This window comes from Carassius carassius, chromosome 20 (genome assembly GCF_963082965.1).
Source record: "Carassius carassius chromosome 20, fCarCar2.1, whole genome shotgun sequence".
NCBI classification, from domain to species: Eukaryota; Metazoa; Chordata; class Actinopteri; order Cypriniformes; family Cyprinidae; genus Carassius; species Carassius carassius.
Window position 1 is genome coordinate 25,885,722 of NC_081774.1, and position 17,937 is coordinate 25,903,658.

Here is a 17,937-nt window from a genome sequence, read left to right on the forward strand (position 1 = left end):
GTTCAATGGGCCGTACTCACTGTCAATCATTCAGCAGTCAAAACATAGAACATATCTATTTTTTTCCAAAACATTTCCAGTGCAAACAAATCTTTTGTATTGTACAACCATTTGCACATCTATCTTTCACAGCATTTTTTAAAAATTGGGTCAAATTAAATATGCCTTTTATCCTGACTAAGGTATTTAAAATACTGAAGATGCTAAGAACAGGCCAATGAGGATGCATACTAATGTAGAAAGTTGGCCTATCCCTATAAAATAAAGAATTAATAAATATTAGAAGAAAATGGACACAAAATACTGTTTTGTAATTCTATTTAATAATTTATATAATGATTATATAATCTATTATATAATTTAAAAAAGAAAACAGTTCATTATTATGTACATTATTATGTATGTACCATATGAGTGGTCTGATATACAGCATTGCCATATACTTTACTAATCAGAGTAGAAGCACAAAAATAGGTTTTATTACAGCGCTGCCTTGCAAACACCCAAGTTTTACTTTACAAAGTCCAAACTTGAGTGGCTCAGTTACTCTTTTCAGTGGCTTACTTATTTCAGGCACAGGTTTGAGTAAAATCCCATTTGCTGCACAGCTAAAGGGAACTAAGATACTGTATACTGCAATCAGAGAACTAGCTTCACTGCTTATTTCTGCTTTCCATGTAAAAAATATTTGTTAGCATGATCATTCCCAGAGTGTATCCACCACTAAACACATCAGATGTTGCTGTTTGATATTCCTTTTGAGTGTTTCTTGGAATTGGAGTGATATATATTGTCATATGCCTTGTTTTATCTCTCGTTTTGATCTATAATTGGCCTGTTGTGTTTCTCGCCATGCCATTAGCATCAGCCTTCCAAGTGCACATGAATTTCCATGCGTGAACTGTTGTTTTCATTACAAACAGAAGAATATCTCGAAAATATGCCCCGTTCTACCTTTGAGGTGGCTGAGTATTGGATGTGTATCTGAACATGCTGTGTATATATCTCATGTAGAGTCTTTATTACAGATATGAAAGGCACATTATGCAGTACATCAATAATAAGATATTATCTATTATCGGATGTGGCGTGTGAATCATTCTTGTGAACTCTAATGAAGAAGTTAACAAAACGTACCAGGCAACCATAAGACATTAAAATGTGATTTATCCCTGAGATTCATGAAAGGTTGTTTGGATGATGTAATAAAAGAGTTATATATAAAATTTTACGTGGCTCATGGAACATATTGTCTCTGTAATATCACAACTTGTAAGGGGGGACTTAATGGACCAGTAAGATCCTGAGGTATATTTTTAATATGTGTGAAAGAAGTCTCTATTATTTCAATTGAACATGTTTTGTAATTTATTTCTGATGGCAAAGCTGTGTTTCCAGTAAAAATCTTTCTAACATGCGGATTTGGTGCTCAAGAAAAAAAAATCTTAGCAGTTTTTTTCTCATGATGAATTATTTCAAGGTTCTGTGAATAATAGAATGTTAAAAAGAATGTTATGTATTAGAAATAGAAATCTTTTGGTAGGGTCATTACTGTTATTTTTGATTAATTTAAATGCATCCTTGCTGAACAGTAGGTAATAATTTTATTTTAAAAAAGTTTGAATAGTAGTCTATATGAATATACACTTTAGGGAAGTCGTGGCCTAATGGTTAGAGAGTCGGACTCCCAATCGAAAGGTTGTGAGTTCTAGTCCTGGGCTGGCAGGAATTGTGGGTGGGGGGAGTGCATGTACAGTTCTCTCTCCACCTTCAATACCACGACTTAGGTGCCCTTGAGCAAGGCATTGAACCCCCAACTGCTCCCCGGGCGCCGCAGCATAAATGGCTGCCCACTGCTCCGGGTGTGTGCTCACAGTGTGTGTGTGTGTTCACTGCTCTGTGTGTGTGCATTTCGGATGGGTTAAATGCAGAGCACAAATTCTGAGTATGGGTCACCATACTTGGCTGAATGTCACTTCACTTTTTTTTTTTTCCTAGGATTTTTAAATTCGTCCATCATGCAGATACCACACTGTCTTTATTATTTTAAAGCAGTGTGATATTTTGCACAATATTGTAGTTCAACAGGACAAATGTACTCATTCCAAAATAATAACTACCTTAATATATAATGTTCCTCCACTATGGCCATTACATATATGACCCTGGACCACAAAACCAGTCTTAAGTCGCTGGGGTATATTTTTAGCAATAGCTCACAAAACATTGTATTGGTCAAAATTATAGATTTTTCTTTTATGCCAAAAATCATTAGGATATTGATTAAATATCATGTTCCATGAAGATATTTTGTAAATTTCCTACTATAAATATATCAAAACTTAATTTTTTATTAATAATATGCATTGCTAAGAACTTTATTTGGACAACTTTAAAGGCCATTTCATCACTATTTAGATTTTTTTGCACCCTCTGTGTATATGACTTTCTTGTTTCAGATGAATTCAGTTGGAGTTATTTTAAAAATTGTCTATGGTCTTTCAATACCGTTTGATGCCACTCAGCGGGTGTTGAACTACATCGGTCTTTAAGAAGTTTAATAAAAAGCTCATCCATTAAAAAAGGGTCTCACACAGCTCCGGGGGGTGAACAAAGGCCTCCTGTAGCAAATCGGTGTGTTTTTGTAAGAAATGAATCCATATTCAAAACTTAAAAATCACTTTGATCTAGCTTGCTCTCACTGTTGTACACAGAAGCAGTTCCAGGGAAATGACGTATGAGGTCAGCTTTGCTCCTACACCACTCAGAAGTGTTGAACGCAGAAACGCAGCGGAGAGATCAAAACAACGGTCACTAATTAGAAGTACAAAACGAGGATTTGTAAAGAAGAATGCCAGAGGATTTTGATATAAGCCAAGAAGAGACTGGTTTTCCTTTGCTAAAGTAAGGAAAATTAGCCTCCTTTGCTCCTGTTAACAAACGTTGGTTTTCACGAGACTCACTGGCGCATGCGCTACGCTGGCCTCATACGTCATTCCCCCGGAACTGCTTTCATTTTACAACAGTGGGTGCAAGCTAGATTAAAGTGATTATAACAAGGCCTTTGTTCATGCCCTGGAGCCATGTGAGACACTTTTTTTTTTGCGCTTTTTATTCAACTTCTTATGAACCGATTCAGTGCAAAAGCCATCAAACAGCTTGAAAGATCAAAGAAAATTTTTAAAATAGCACTGACTGGATTCGTATGAAAAAAGAAAATCATATACACAGGGTGCGATTTGCCGTGGGGGGGTGCGTGGGATTTCCCCCTTTCTGGTCAATGTATCCCTGCCTCTGCTTAATTATTTTTTATCCCCGGTGGGGATAAATTTACCCCCCCCTCAAAGTGATCAGTGCTACTACACAAGTTTAGTGATCCGTCTCGCCACTAATCACGGATCCGTGGTTTGATTAAATACAATTTTAAGAGAAGAGCAAAAAAAAAAGATATTCTGTTGCTTCTAACTCTATTTTACAAGCAAGTATAGCCGACATCAGTCACAGCTCAACCACTGACTTTATCGTATGTGTATTTGATTTCATCAGTGCAGATTAATGTTTGAGAGCTGGTTATGTAGTCACCGCGTTTCAGTCATTATAATATTCATTCAGTTGTCTGACAACATACACATTAAAACAGTGGTCTCCAACGTGGTGCCCGCGGGCACCTGGTAGCCCGCGTGGAGTCTCTGAGTCGCCCGCCGAGCACGTTCTATAAATAGCCTGAATTGTAATCTTTCATTTTTTTTATGATAATTGCATAAAATGAGAAAATAACTATTGGTGACATTTCATATACCATTAAAACATAATAAAATAATTCAATAATTTAAAATATTTAGAATCTGCACGTCTCTCTATCTCTCTCTTTCTGCGTCTCGTGCGCGCACCTCTCTCTCTCTCTCTCTCGCTCTTCGTCTCGCGCGCGCGCACCTCTCTGTCTCTCTCTCTCTCTCTCTCTCTCTCTATCTCGCTCGCTCTGCGTCTCGTGCGCGCACCTCTCTTGTTCTCTCTGCGTATCGCGCGGCAGAGGAGCAGCGTTTTAATTTAGTTAAACACAGATATTATGTTGCTTTTCTAATTTTACATGCAAGTATGTAAAGTATATCATTCAGTCACTATTTCATATTTATGCCGTTGTTCTTTCTCACCCCCCCAACCCCCCCCCCCCTGATTTTGTCTATATCACGAATATACCCCCCATTTTTTAAGACAAAAAAACTTGTCTTATATTCGGGTATATACGGTAATTATATATTCAATAGTCATATTTAACAATATTACAGTTTGTTGTTGTATTTTTCAAAACTTGAAACTTTGTGTGTGTGTGTGTGTGTGTGTGTGTGTGTGTGTGTGTGTGTGTGTGTGTGTGTGTGTGTGTGTGTGCCTGTGTGCCTATATCAAACAAGTAGCCCTCAAGACTATTTTATCCCTTCAGGGAGCCCTCACTCACAAAAAGGTTGGAGACCCCTGCATTAAAATATAGTAATAAAAACAGTTTTATTAAGAATTAAATTAAATGGCTGAATTAAATGCAGTATGTGAGCATAGGGAGGCAATATAATATGAGGCACTCACTTCATAAATATGCTAATTAGCGCATGACGTCACGAATTAAAATGTTTCAAAACATCCCCCCCTCTGTTTTTTTTCACAAATCGCACCCTGCATATACATCAATGATGACTTCAAGGTGAGTAATTTGTGGGCTAATTTTTATTTTTGGGTGAACTAACCCTTTAAGACTGGTTTTGTGGTCCAGGATCACATATTTTTCAAATAACACACAGACACAGTTTAAACAGACTGTCAGTTTTCATTTGAACCATCTTGGACTTTATTTATATTTATTTGAACAAAGTATGGTTTAAAAAGGTAAGATTGTTAGAAAATTACTATAATTTAAAATATCATTTTTCTGTTTGAATGTATTCTTCTTTTCAGCAGCCATCACTCCAGTCTTTAGTGTCACATGATCTACCATCAAAAAACTGTCTTATTATCACAGTTGAATTGCTGTGCCTGAGCTACATAATGGATTATGGAAACCTGGCAAAGTGTTTTATTCTACAGGATTCTTTAAAGATCAGGAAGTTTGAAGAACCACATTTTTGTTTTTAAATAGATGTATTGGGGTTTTTTGGGGGCACAATTCTTGTTTATAATGATTTAAACTTACTGCATGGTGGACCTTTTCTCAGAACTAAACCATTTTCTTAGCCATTTTTTTCTGATTACTTTTAACCAGTTGGTCTCAAGATAATTGGATGTAGCTCCCCTCAAATTCACGATATGTTGCACAAATCATATACTGTACATTTATCCTTAACAAACAAAATTTACTTAAAAATGTTTTGCCAATATTGCTCTTTTTGACAGCTCTGCTGAAAAGAAAAAAAGAAAAACAATAGAATCCATCAACACATTTGTAATGGTTTTACTGGTTATAATGGGACTTGTATTGGTTTTAATGGTCACTGCAATTTGGTTGCCTTCTATTGGTGGCTTGTTAAAACCACTAAATCCTAATGGAATATGTCAAACACAATACAGAAAAAAAATGTAAAATGGCTTTAATGGTTAAAAGTTTGTAATGGCAATTGTAGTGGAAACCATTTGAATTTCTGTGATAGTTTCTGTTTGTTCATTTCTTTTTCTTTTCTTTTTCAGCAGGGTAGTTGTTTTAACTTACAAGAGTATCTTCATGGCATAGAATAGGAATAAAAATAGAAATAAAAAGCCTAATAATTAAAAAAAAAAATCTTCAAATCACCTAACCAGGCTGATGTGATGAACTGTCGATCATCTCCCCATTGGCTAGTCTTGACCTTTCTCAGGGTTAATTGCTGCATCACAAGTACAAAAACAATAATACAAATAATAAACAGCTGTTTAAATTTTCAAGTTTTTTCTCTTAAAACATAAACATTTGGAAGATAATTTTACAAAATCCTAATACGATCACAACTCAGTAATTTAATCTCAATAACCAACAATCCCACAGTTTGCAGTCTATAAAATATATGTAGTAACAGAGTAAAACCTGCAGGTAGCACCATTCTACTATTTTCTGTCCCATTTTTTACTGCATGCCCAATAACGTTTGGCAGTAGATTAAAAATAAAATTAGAATTATCAATGCCCCTTTGATTCATTTAAATGATCTCTGTTGTCTTTCTTCTCTAATTCTCATGCGTAGTTGATTGTATTCCACCTGTTTTCAGCTGTGGTGATTCAAATAAAGCAAAACATAATTTATTTGCATACCACACATTACAAAATGTAAATATCTTAATATAAAAACACACGTCAGAAGTAATTCACAGAGTATGAGTTCCAGACCTTTTTGTTCATGACACTGGAACAGGAAAATGTGAAGCAACTCTGGATTTCCCCAGAGCTTTTCTGCAAATTTGAGAGTTACAATCGTCCATGACAGAGGTTTGAGAAAGAGTGCATGAGATAACAATTGTACATGCTTTTCAAAAATGGGTGCTAGATGAAAGCTTTTGTTGCAGAAATGTCCAAACCCATCCCATCTGGAGTTTGCATGTGAGAGATTTCACAATTTGGAAAACAAAAATCTGCTATTTGATAGAGTCAGAATGGAACTTCAAACTAAGAACCTGGAATAGGGGCAATAGGATTTAATATTTGTGTAAGCAGTTTGCAGTATTATAGCATAACACAGTTAGGTTATAGATCACGTTACAGGAATAGATCACCCAAAAATGTCATTTTTCTGTCATTATTTACTCACTCTCATGTTAGTCTTTGTTCTGTGGAAAATTAAATAAAATATTTTGACAAAGGTTTTGTTACTGTACCAAGGTTTTCCAAAGTATGGAATGACATGAGGGAGAATAAACTATCCCTTTAAGTTCTTTTCAAAACATTTACTGTACTTTCTTGTAGATATCAGCGTGCACTTGATGTAGCTGGTTTGTCCACGTGATGCCTTCCAGGATAAACAATGAAAAATCAACAGAAGTACTACGAAGAAGTTAACACCAGCACTGGAAATGGTGCTTTTGCCTGAGGCTGCGTGTTTTTTTTTGTTTTGACTTTATATTTGATCAAAAGAATAAAATGTCATTGACATTTATCTTTCTGAAGACTCAAGATCTTAACATCTGTCATCAGCACAGTGGGTGTTTTATTCTTCTGAGGTTTGATATTGAGATGCAATGCACCATTTCTCATCCCTCTCCTTCAAAGCCACGAGCCCACACTGAGAGAGCAGGGCTCCACATAAATTAGTTGGAGGTCTTGCTGGGAGATCGCGATGGCGAATGAGGTGCTTTCAGTTCTTTTTCATACTTCTTTGTTGTCACTCAGCTTTGCCTCCACAACACAGCGGAGTGACTTATCACATCAGCAGCAGTAATGAGAGCCCTAATGCAGATTTGCTGCATGCAAACCCATGTTCAGGTCCTTTCTGAAATGCTGAAACACGTTAATGCACCTTCCTTTTATATATCTACCTCTCTTGTGTTCATTCTAGTGGGAAAGTTAATTAACACCCGTGATGATTTGTAGTCACGATTTATCAAACCACTAAAGGTTAACCATTAACTAGTTGGCTGATAAAGTCAAATGAACACTACAGTATATGTGCATAGAATTATAATACATTTTCTTTGTGCAGTTTACTGTATATGTTTTGGATTACAGTACTATGTGGATTGCTATGTGGTTGCTAAAGTGTTCTGAGTGCCTGAGCGACGGGTCTATGACAAAAGACACTTCAAAAAATAAATAGTTGAGAATATGTATAAATAAATAAATAAATAAAGGAACTTGATGTAGTAAGCATCACAAATACCCCCCCCCCCCTAATCTAAGGGATGTCTCCTCTAAAAGTATGATTAAAAACCATGCTGTGTTGTAAATAACAATGTTTTATACTTCAAATAATTTTGAAAGTAGTAAGTAGAAGTAGGTGCATTTTTGGAGAAGTCGTGGCCTAATGGTTAGAGAGTTGGCCTTGCAATCCAAGGGTTGTGAGTTCGAGTCTCGGGCCGGCAGGAATTGTAGGTGGGGGGGTGCATGTACAGTTCTCTCTCCACTCTCAATACCATGACTGAGGTGTCCTTGAGCAAGGCACCAAACCCCAAGTGCTCCCCGGGCGCCGCAGCATAAATGGCTGCCCACTGCTCTGTGTGTGTGTTCACAGTGTGTGTGTGTGTTCACTGCTGTGTGTGTGCACTTTGGATGGGTTAAAAGCAGAGCACAAATTCTGAGTATGGGTCACCTTACTTGGCTGTATGTCACTTCACTCACTCACTAAAACAACACAACCACAAACTGGGCAAAAATGTGTTTCAAGTTTAGAAACATTTTGAGTCTCTCCCTCCCTTTTCACTTAAACATCAGATGAAGTGATTCTTTTCTCTTTAATGCAGATGATGCCAATGTATTTTATGATGAGTCCGCCATGTTAGCAATAATCACATGACCTGCTTGATGTCTACAACGGACATGGCCACTGTCACGGCGTGACCACAACAGCTTGACATTGTCTAATTTGGCACCGTCTCTCTGCTGCACTAACAGTAGTAAGGCTGTCCTCTGTGTATACTTATCCTTACAAGTACAATTTTAGTTGGATTATTTGTGTCCCCTTCAAAAATTGTTCTTGAGAAATTTTATGTTTATTGTCCTCCCCTACTGTTAGACGAAATTTCCGCCTCTGCACAAACCTCAAGAATGGCAGCAATCAAGAAATTTAAAATAATGAGCTCTTTACATCACAAAATAACAAGAAACTAAGAATAATGACAAATCAACATAAAAAAACTTTTACATGAAGTCAGCAAACAGCAAAAGAATAATCCTATAACAGTTACTGCATAATTTATTCATGCTGCAATGCATGCTGGGAACTTATAGAGCCTTAACATTTCAGCAATATGACATTTTATGTTCAGACAACTATGTTTGACTAGTTGGGACAAGATTGCGTTAATTCTGTTGGTCTGAGACTGGTTTTTATGCTTCAAATAAACTGCATTTCTTAGTATTTGAGACTCAAAAGGTTTAGAAAAATAGGAATACATACAGTTTATTTTTTATTCTATTATTATTATTTTTATTTTTTTTACAGTATAGCCTACATTATTTACCAAGGAGGCTGTCATGAGCCTGGCTCTTTCTATCCTCTTCCGCCCTCTTCTGGCCACCGCCCTTTTAGCACACTCAACCATTCACTCTCCTCTTCCCAGCTGTTCCCTATTTTCTCCTGCCTTACTCTAAGATCATCACACCTGTCCCCTTTTCCCTATGATTACGCTTGCTACTTCTCCCCTCTCTTCCTCCTGTCTCTTTGTCAGATTGTTTGTTAACCACTGATAAAGGAGTCTCATGTTGCACTTCCTCTCTATTTAGTCCTGTCCTGTCTTCTCGTGGTTTCATCTAACAGCTAGTATTATTTGCTTTGCTCCAACCTATGTTCTACTCTGTATCAGTGCTGCGCTTGATAGAACTACTGCAGTACCCTGCTGTGCTTCATCTGTGTACGCTCCTGAGTGACCAGAGGCTAGCCACCATCTGTGCCCGAGCTTCCTCGTTGAACTCTGTCTAAGCTTGAATTCAAGAAGATTTTTCAAAGATTTTCGCTGATTACTGGCCTGATGTTTTGGCTGTTTCCATTGTGTTTATTTGTCAAGAAGATTTCTGTTTTTTTTCACCCTACTAGTGGCTGGCTCATTTACCTTTTATTAAAGAACCTATTGACTGTCATTTCGCTATTGGGTCCTCTCTCACCTTATAACAGTACAATCTGACCAAGATGGACCCAGTGAATGAGACATCCCTTCAAGTTGCTGTCGAGCATCAAGGTGCCTAGCTGGGCAGGCACGAAGAGGAGCTGACTGTTACGAGACGCGTGGAATCTTTGGCTGAGCAAGTGTCGGATCTCACCGCGCAGCTGCATCATCTTCGTCATGAGTCCTCCTCATCAGCTCAACTGCCCGTGTCTCCTGAACCTAGAATAAATAATCCACCATGTTACTCGGGTGAGCCTACCCAGTGTCGTTCATTTTTGACACAATGTGAATATTTTTTCTCTTCATCCCTTGACTTACGCCAGGGACCGTGCCAAGGTCGCCTTCGTGACTTCTCTCCTCTCCAGACACGCTCATCATTGGGGAGCGGCCAGCTGGGATGTGGAGGCGGACTTTCTGGATCGTTTTTCTCTGTTTAAGGAGGAGATGATTTGTGTTTTCGATCGCTCTGCACATGGAGCCGAGGCCTCTTTGCTTGCTCTCATCTCTTCGCCAGGGCAGACGTTCTGCTGCTGATTTCTCAATAGGATTTCCATCTTGTACTGTTGCAGAAGCTGCTCCAGAACCCATGCTTCTGGGGGGCTTACATATCTCTCCAAAGGAAAGTGAACAGAGAATTTTGTACCGCCTCTGTCTCTACTGTGGTTCCGACAAGCATTTTGTGTCAACGTGTCAAGTAAAAGCCAACACTCACCAGTAATGGGAGGGGTACTGGCGAGCGCTACTCCTCTGGTCCCTTCTCACAAGACCAACACTACCATCCCGGTACATCTGCACTGGCTGGGTTCCTCTGTCTCTACAAGCGCCATGATTGACTCTGGGGCCGAGGGAAATTTCATTGACGAAGGCTGGGCCCGCAACCATGGTATTCCTCTCATTGATCTAGAGGAGGCCACTTCCCTTCTTGCCCTAGATGGTAGTTCCCTTCTCAAGGTATGCTGTGAGACCATTCCATTGTCTCTCACGGTCTCTGGAAACCATCGCGAGACCACTTCCTTTTTAATTTTCAGTTCTCCTTTGGCTCCCATAATGCTAGGACATGCCTGGTTAGTTCAGCATAATTCCCATATTAACTGGTCTAAAGGAACTATTCTGTCATTGAACCTGTCGTGTCATGTTAAATGTCTTGTCTCTGCCATCCCTCCTGTTTCTTCCGTTTCTGTGTTTCAGGAGGAGCCAGGTGCTTTGTCTGAGGTGCCAGAGATGTATCATGATCTTCGAGTGGTTTTCAGTCGTTCCCGAGCCACTTCTCTTCCTCCCCATCGTCCTTATGATTGTAGTATCAATCTCAATCCAGGGTACTACGCCACTACGGGGTAGACTGTATTCTCTGTCGATTCCTGAGCGCGAAGCTCTTGAGAATTACCTCTCAGTGGCTCTCAATCCGGGTACCATTGTTCCCTCCTCCTCTCCTTCCAGCGCAGAGACCGGGTTCTTCCTTTCGGTCTCGTAAACGCTCCCGCCATCTTTCAGGCACTTATAAACGACGTTCTTCATGATATGCTGAATATCTTTGTCTTCGTTTACCTAGACGACATTCTGTTTTTTTCACCCTCTTCAGGTTCATATTCAGCACGTTCGACGCATTCTTCAGCGCCTTTTAGAGAACCGCCTCTTCGTCAAAGCAGAGAAGGGCTCTTTTCATGCACAATCGGTAACCTTTCTCGGGTCCGTTATTTCTGCTGAGGGGATTAGTATGGACCCCGCTAAGGTCCAAGCGGTCACTGACTGGCCGGTTCCTGACTCACGCACTGCCCTTCAGCGATTCTTTGGCTTTGCCAATTTTTATCGTAGGATTATTTGGAATTTTAGTCAGGTGGCAGTGCCATTAACAGCCCTCACGTCATCTAAGTCTAGTTTGGACCGAGTCCGCCCAGAGTGTGTTCGAGCGTCTTAACCCTTAAAGACCTAGAACATTTTGAGGCGCCTGATTTTCAGACCTATTCTTGTAGACAGCGCTTGATAGAACTACTGCAGTACCCTGCTGTGCTTCATCTGTGCCCGAGCTTCCTCTTTGAACTCTGTCTAAGCTTGAATTCAAGAAGATTTTTCCATTGCTGATTACTGGCCTGATGTTTTGGCTGTTTCCGTTTTGGTTATTTTTCAAGAAGAGTTCTGTTTTTTTCACCCTACTGGTGGCTGCCTTATTTACCTTTTATTAAAGAACCTGTTGGCTGTCATTTCGCTATTGGGTCCTCTCTCACCTACCTCTCTTGTATTCATTGTAGTGGGAAAGTTAATTAACACCCGTGATGATTTGTAGTCAAGAGGAAACAGTTATTTTCTGTAAAATAAAAATAAATTTCTATTAACAATACATTTTACAATTATTTAAAAATAATAACTTGACTGTTGCTTGAGTAATTTGAGTGTTATGGATTACTTGCAAATTATTGTGATGTTTTTATCAGCTGTTTATGCTCTCATTCTGACGGCACCCATTCACTGCAGAGGATCCATTGGTGAGTCAGTGATGCAATGCAAAACTTCTTCATAATGGCTCTCCCATTGACATCCTGGATGGCTTGAGGGTGAGTACATTTTCTGCTAATTTTATATTTAGGTGAACTCAACAACTGAAGTATTCTTGTAGCATTCAAGGTGTAGCATCTTGTAGCATTGTAGGTGTCTGTTTCACACCACATGGCAGAAGCCCAGTTATTTCCAACTGGTCTTGAAAACAACCCACAATTTTTACCAATATGAAAGGATGATTACTGCTACATACACAAAACTTTCACTCTTTTTGTGAAAAAATAAATAAATAATAAACTATCATTTGAGGTTTAATTCATGTATAGGATAACAATGTTGCTAGTGGCTAAAAAGGGCTTTCTTCTGGCCTGCTTCTCGCATAGATGTACGAGGAAGCTTCTGTCTGACAGTATACACATAGTTTTTGGCACAGCACAAACTGAAGACCTCTCTCAACACTTCAGATGTGTTATGAGAGAACTGCACACTGATATGAATCTCCCAGTCTTGTGCCAAAGAATCTCTGATTTGCATAAACTGTGATGGGTCACAAGTCTATCAAGCAGAATACAGAGATTATACTGAACTAATTCACACCCAAGGCTGCAGAACCGTGTCAGCTTTGAATAATCTTCTGCCTGATGCTTCCACAGATGTGTCAAGATAAACTTTATCCACCAATCAAAAGATTTATTTGCTCAGGTGAGATACAGAAGTTGGTCAGAAAATATAAACAGGCATCAAAGAGATGACTTATCTGCATGTAAATTTGAGTTTTAGTTGATGCACAAAAGAGTCAACACTTCATTTTTTGCCCAGTGACTCACATCATCTCATAGAGTGTTGTCTAATTCATTGTGTTCACTGTGTATGCACTGTCAGACTATATAAAATTAAATTAAAATGTTACACTTAATTTGTATAGCCCACTTTAGGCATACTAAGTAACTTGGAACTGCATGTTAACTAACTCTCCTTAGAGTATTAGTAGACTGTTAGGTTAGGGTTAGTCGATTAAGTTAACATTTACAGTGGGTACGGAAAGTATTCAGATCCCCTTAAATTTTTCATTCTTTGTTATATTGCAGCCATTTGCTAAAATCATTTAAGTTCCTTTTTCCCCTCATTAATGTACACACAGCACCCCATATTGACAGAAAAACAGAGAATTGTTGACATTTTTGCACATTTATTAAAAAAGAAAAACTGACAATGTCACATGGTGCTAAGTAGCCACACACCTGTCTATATAAGACCTTACAGCTCACAGTGCATAACAGATCAAATGAAAATCATGAGGTCAAAGGAACTGCCTGAAGAGCTCAGAGACAGAATTGTGGCAAGGCACAGATCTGGCCAAGGTTACAAAAAAAAATTCTGCTGCACTTAAGGTTCCTAAGAGCACAGTGGCCTCCATAATCCATAGTCCTTAAATGGAAGATGTTTGGGACGACCAGAACCCTTCCTAGAGCTGGCCGTCCGGCCAAACTGAGCAATCGGGGGAGAAGAGCCTTGGTGAGAGGGGTAAAACCCAAAGATCACTGTGGCTGAGCTCCAGAGATGCAGTAGGAGAAAGTTGTAGAAAGTCAACCATCAATGCAGCCCTCCACCAGTCGGGGCTTTATGGCAGAGTGGCCCAACGGAAGCCTCTCCTCAGTGCAAGACACATGAAAGCCCCATGGAGTTTGCTAAAAAAAAACACCTGAAGGATTCTCTGGTCTGATGAGACCAAGATAGAACTTTTTGGCCTTAATTCTAAGCGGTATGTGTGGAGAAAACCAGGCACTGCTCATCACATGTCCAATACAGTCCCAACAGTGAAGCGTGGTGGTGGCAGCATCATGCTGTGGGGGTGTTTTTCAGCTTCAGGGACAGGACGACTGGTTGCAATCGAGGGAGTACAGGGATATCCTGGAAGAAAACCTTCTCCTTAGTGCTCAGGACCTCAGACTGGGCCGAAGGTTCACCTTCCAACAAGACAATGACCCTTAGCACACAGCTAAAATAACGAAGGAATGACTTCACAACAACTCTGTGACTGTTCTTGAATGGCCCAGCTACAGCCCTGACTTAATCCCAACTGAGCATTTCTGGAGAGACCTGAAAATGGCTGTCGACCAACGTTTACCATCCAACTTGACAGAATTGGAGAAGATCTGCAAGGAGGAATGGCAGAGGATCCCCAAATCCAGGTGTGAAAAACTTGTTGCATCTTTCGCAAAAAGACTCATGGCTGTATTAGATCAAAAGGGTGCTTCTACTAAATACTGAGCAAAGGGTCTGAATACTTAGGACCATGTGATATTTCAGTTTTTCTTTTTTAATAAATGTGAAAAAATGTCAATAATTCTGTTTTTTTTCTGTCAATATGGTGTTCTGTGTGTACATCAATGAGGAAAAAAAAGAACTTAAATGATTTTAGCAAATGGCTGCAAAATAACAAAGTGTGGAAAAATTTAAGGGGGTCTGAATACTTTCCATACCCACTGTACATGCAAAGTTACTTATAGTCAGTATATGTCTGTTGGGGGACCATCAAAAAGTGTCAGAAGACATTAAGCAGACAGTCTAATATTTTAATGACTGTTAGTTGAAATGTAGTAATAAAGATACTTATAGTTAGAAGAAAGTTTCTCACTCATAAATATGACATGGTGTTCATGTCTGTACAACTTGTAAATACAATCTTTCCAACATCACTTGAATTCACCATATGTCTCTTGTTTCAGCAGTTACTGATCATATTCACCTGTGTCCTGTTTGGTTCGTCATGTAAATCTTTGTATTTATAATCACTGTTTGGTTTAGCGTTTCGTTCATTCTTGTCTATAGGGAATGTTTACCTGACAGTGATTATACTAAAAACAGAAAAGTTTTCCTTGGCTATTGCATCTGTACATGAAAACTGCAATGTTTCCATTACTCTTCGAATTGCACAAATTGAAATTGCAGATTAAAAATATGCCCCAACACTTCAATTAGCAAAAACTGCCTAATATTGGCAAAAAAAAAAAGGTTTTAACACTTGCATGTGATTTTTCGCACTGCTTCACTAAAGATAAATGATGGTTAGTGCAGAGGCTGCAATATACGTAAACCTACCAACATCCTTCACTATGACTATGATTACGAGAAGAAAAAAATAGGTTCTGTTAATGGAAACAGCATCAATTCGCAATAGGTTTTTTATTGACATTTCTAAAATATCACAAGATTTGCGCAAATCTGTAATGGAAACCTGTCTCGTTCATCCAAAGTGGACTCTCTATGCTACTATAGCTGAACATTGATACTCCTACCTCCTTTGGACCGGCATATCCCTTATGTACTCAGGAGCCTGATCAGGCAGAGCTTTATACACAAACATCAACAACTTGTACTGTATTCAATATTTTACAGGAAGCCAATGCAAAGATACCAAAACAGGTGTTATATGATCCCATTTTCTAGTATTAGTTAAAAGTCTTGCTGCAGCATTCTGAACATTCTGAAGATGCTTAATCAGAGATTCACTTATGCCTAAGTACTGTATAAAGCATTAAAATAGTTCAACCACGTTGAAATAAAAGCATGTATAACAGACTCTAAATCCTTGTTGGAACAAATTGTTTTCAGTTTGGACAAATTCCTTAACTGAAAAAGGATGTTTTCACAACACTGTTTACTTGTCGGTCAAGATGGATTTCGGAGTCAAAAATACTCCCAAATTAACTCACATAAACACATAGATCATTGGATAATAGTCCCTGGCTTCTGACCATACCATTCTGAAACCGCTTGTTACCAAATGTAAAAAACTCTTATCTTCATTTAACTGAAGAAAATTATTTGCAAACCAAGCCTTAACCTCTGCCATGCACTTGCAAAAGTTTGTTAAAGAAAAACAATGGTCAAGCTCTAAAGGAAAATTAATTTGCAAATCATTAGCATTCAGATGATAGTTAATATTGTACTTCCTAAAAGTTGACCCCAGGGGCAGCATATATAAAGAAAACAAAGTTGGACCAAGAAAAGATCCCTGTGGGACCCCACAGTAGAAAATAGCAGATGTAGAAACATCATTTCCAATTTTAACAGGACAAGTCCTATCCTGCAACTAAGAAAAAAAACACTTAAGTGCAATATCATTAATTCCATTAATCTCTAAGATGTTCTATTAAAACAGCATGATCTTTAGTGTCAAAAGCAGCCCTCAAGTCTGTACTGTGAACTTTTTCATTGATCTTCCTACTCGCCTTCCATTTCTCCCAATTGTCTCAGTTGCCTTCAATAAAAGTCACCTGTTTCATTCTAATCCTCTTTGTGAGTTTCCTTCCGTAACCGGGTGAGCTAGTGCCCCGTGGTAAGATTTATCCACTCTCACTCCCCGAGCAGAAGGCCATGGAGGAGTATATTGAAGAGGCTTTACAACAAGGTCCTTCAACATCCCCTGCTGCTTCGAGTTTCTTGTATAGATTACCAGGCACTCAAAAAGATAAAGGTATGTGAGGGGGAGATGATATTCTCATTTATCCTGGAGTATGAGCGAACATCGCCACCTTGTTACAGAGGTCCTGAAAGGCCTAGGAGAATTCCATATTTTACTCAAACCTGAGAATTGTTCCTTCCATCAATCTTCAGTGCAGTTCCTTGGATAAAACATCAGCAGCGGTGGCATCCAGATGGACCAGGGGAAGGTGGAAACCATTAAGAACTGGACCCGTTCCTACCACCATCAAGGAACTTCAGCGCTTCCTGGGATTCTCAAATTTCACAACTACAGCTCCATCACCTGTCCACTCACCAGTTTGTTGAGAAACAAGCCCAAGTCTCTGTCCTGATCACCAGCTGCCACAGAAGCATTCCAACTACTCAAAGAGGCATTCACCAGCGCACCGCTCCTCATCCACCCAGACCTCAACAAACCCTTTGTTGTGGAAGTGAATGCCTCCACCACTGGGGTAGGAGCGGTGTTGTTTCAGCAGCAGAGGAATCCAGATAAACCCCATCCATGAGCCTTTTTTCCCACAAACTCAGCCCGGCAGAGAAATTATGAAATCAGCAAAAGGGAACTCCTCACTATAAAGCTGGCCCTTGAGGAATGGAAGCAATGTTGGATGATGCACAACATCCTTTCAGTGTCCTTACTGATCACAAGACCTTACAATACTTGCAAGATGCCAAGAGACTCAACCCCTGCCAGGCACATTTGTCACTATTTTTTTGCTTCAACTTTACCATTTCCTGTTGTCCAGGCCCCAAGAATATGAAAGCTGATGCTCTCTCTCAACTCCATACCCCAGAGGAGATCAGTGAGGAACCGGAACCCATCATTTCCAAAGAACTCATCATAAGTCCCGTCCAGTGGGGCTTCAATCCTACCCCCTCCTTCAATGCTTCCACCGCCACTCCGCCGGGCTGTCCACTTGGAGTACAGTATTTCACCAGAGCACAGCACACTCCCTTGATTCACTCCACCCAGGGGTCAAAAGCACCCTCTCGCAGCTGAAGGACCACTTCTTGTGGCCCAACATGACCAGCGATGTTAGAAGGTTTGTCCAAGGTTGTTCCGATTGTGCCATCTTGAACAGCCCTCACCACTTACCATCTGGCAAACTCCTGCTGCCCAGTTTACATCTGCCCATGGTCACACATAGGGGTGGATTTCATCACGGACTTTCCTGCCTCTGATGGTAAC

General features: G+C 39.4%; 1 long non-coding RNA gene across 1 annotated transcript; it reads right to left on the reverse strand.

Moving 5' to 3' along the window:
• Positions 1-5,565: 5,565 nt before the first annotated feature.
• LOC132095858 (uncharacterized) lies at positions 5,566-6,441 on the reverse strand. Its single transcript, XR_009422516.1, has 2 exons — positions 6,343-6,441; positions 5,566-5,846 (listed from the first exon to the last, which is right to left on the reverse strand). It is a non-coding gene; the product is annotated as an uncharacterized LOC132095858 (long non-coding RNA).
• Between the last annotated feature and the right edge of the window lie 11,496 nt (positions 6,442-17,937).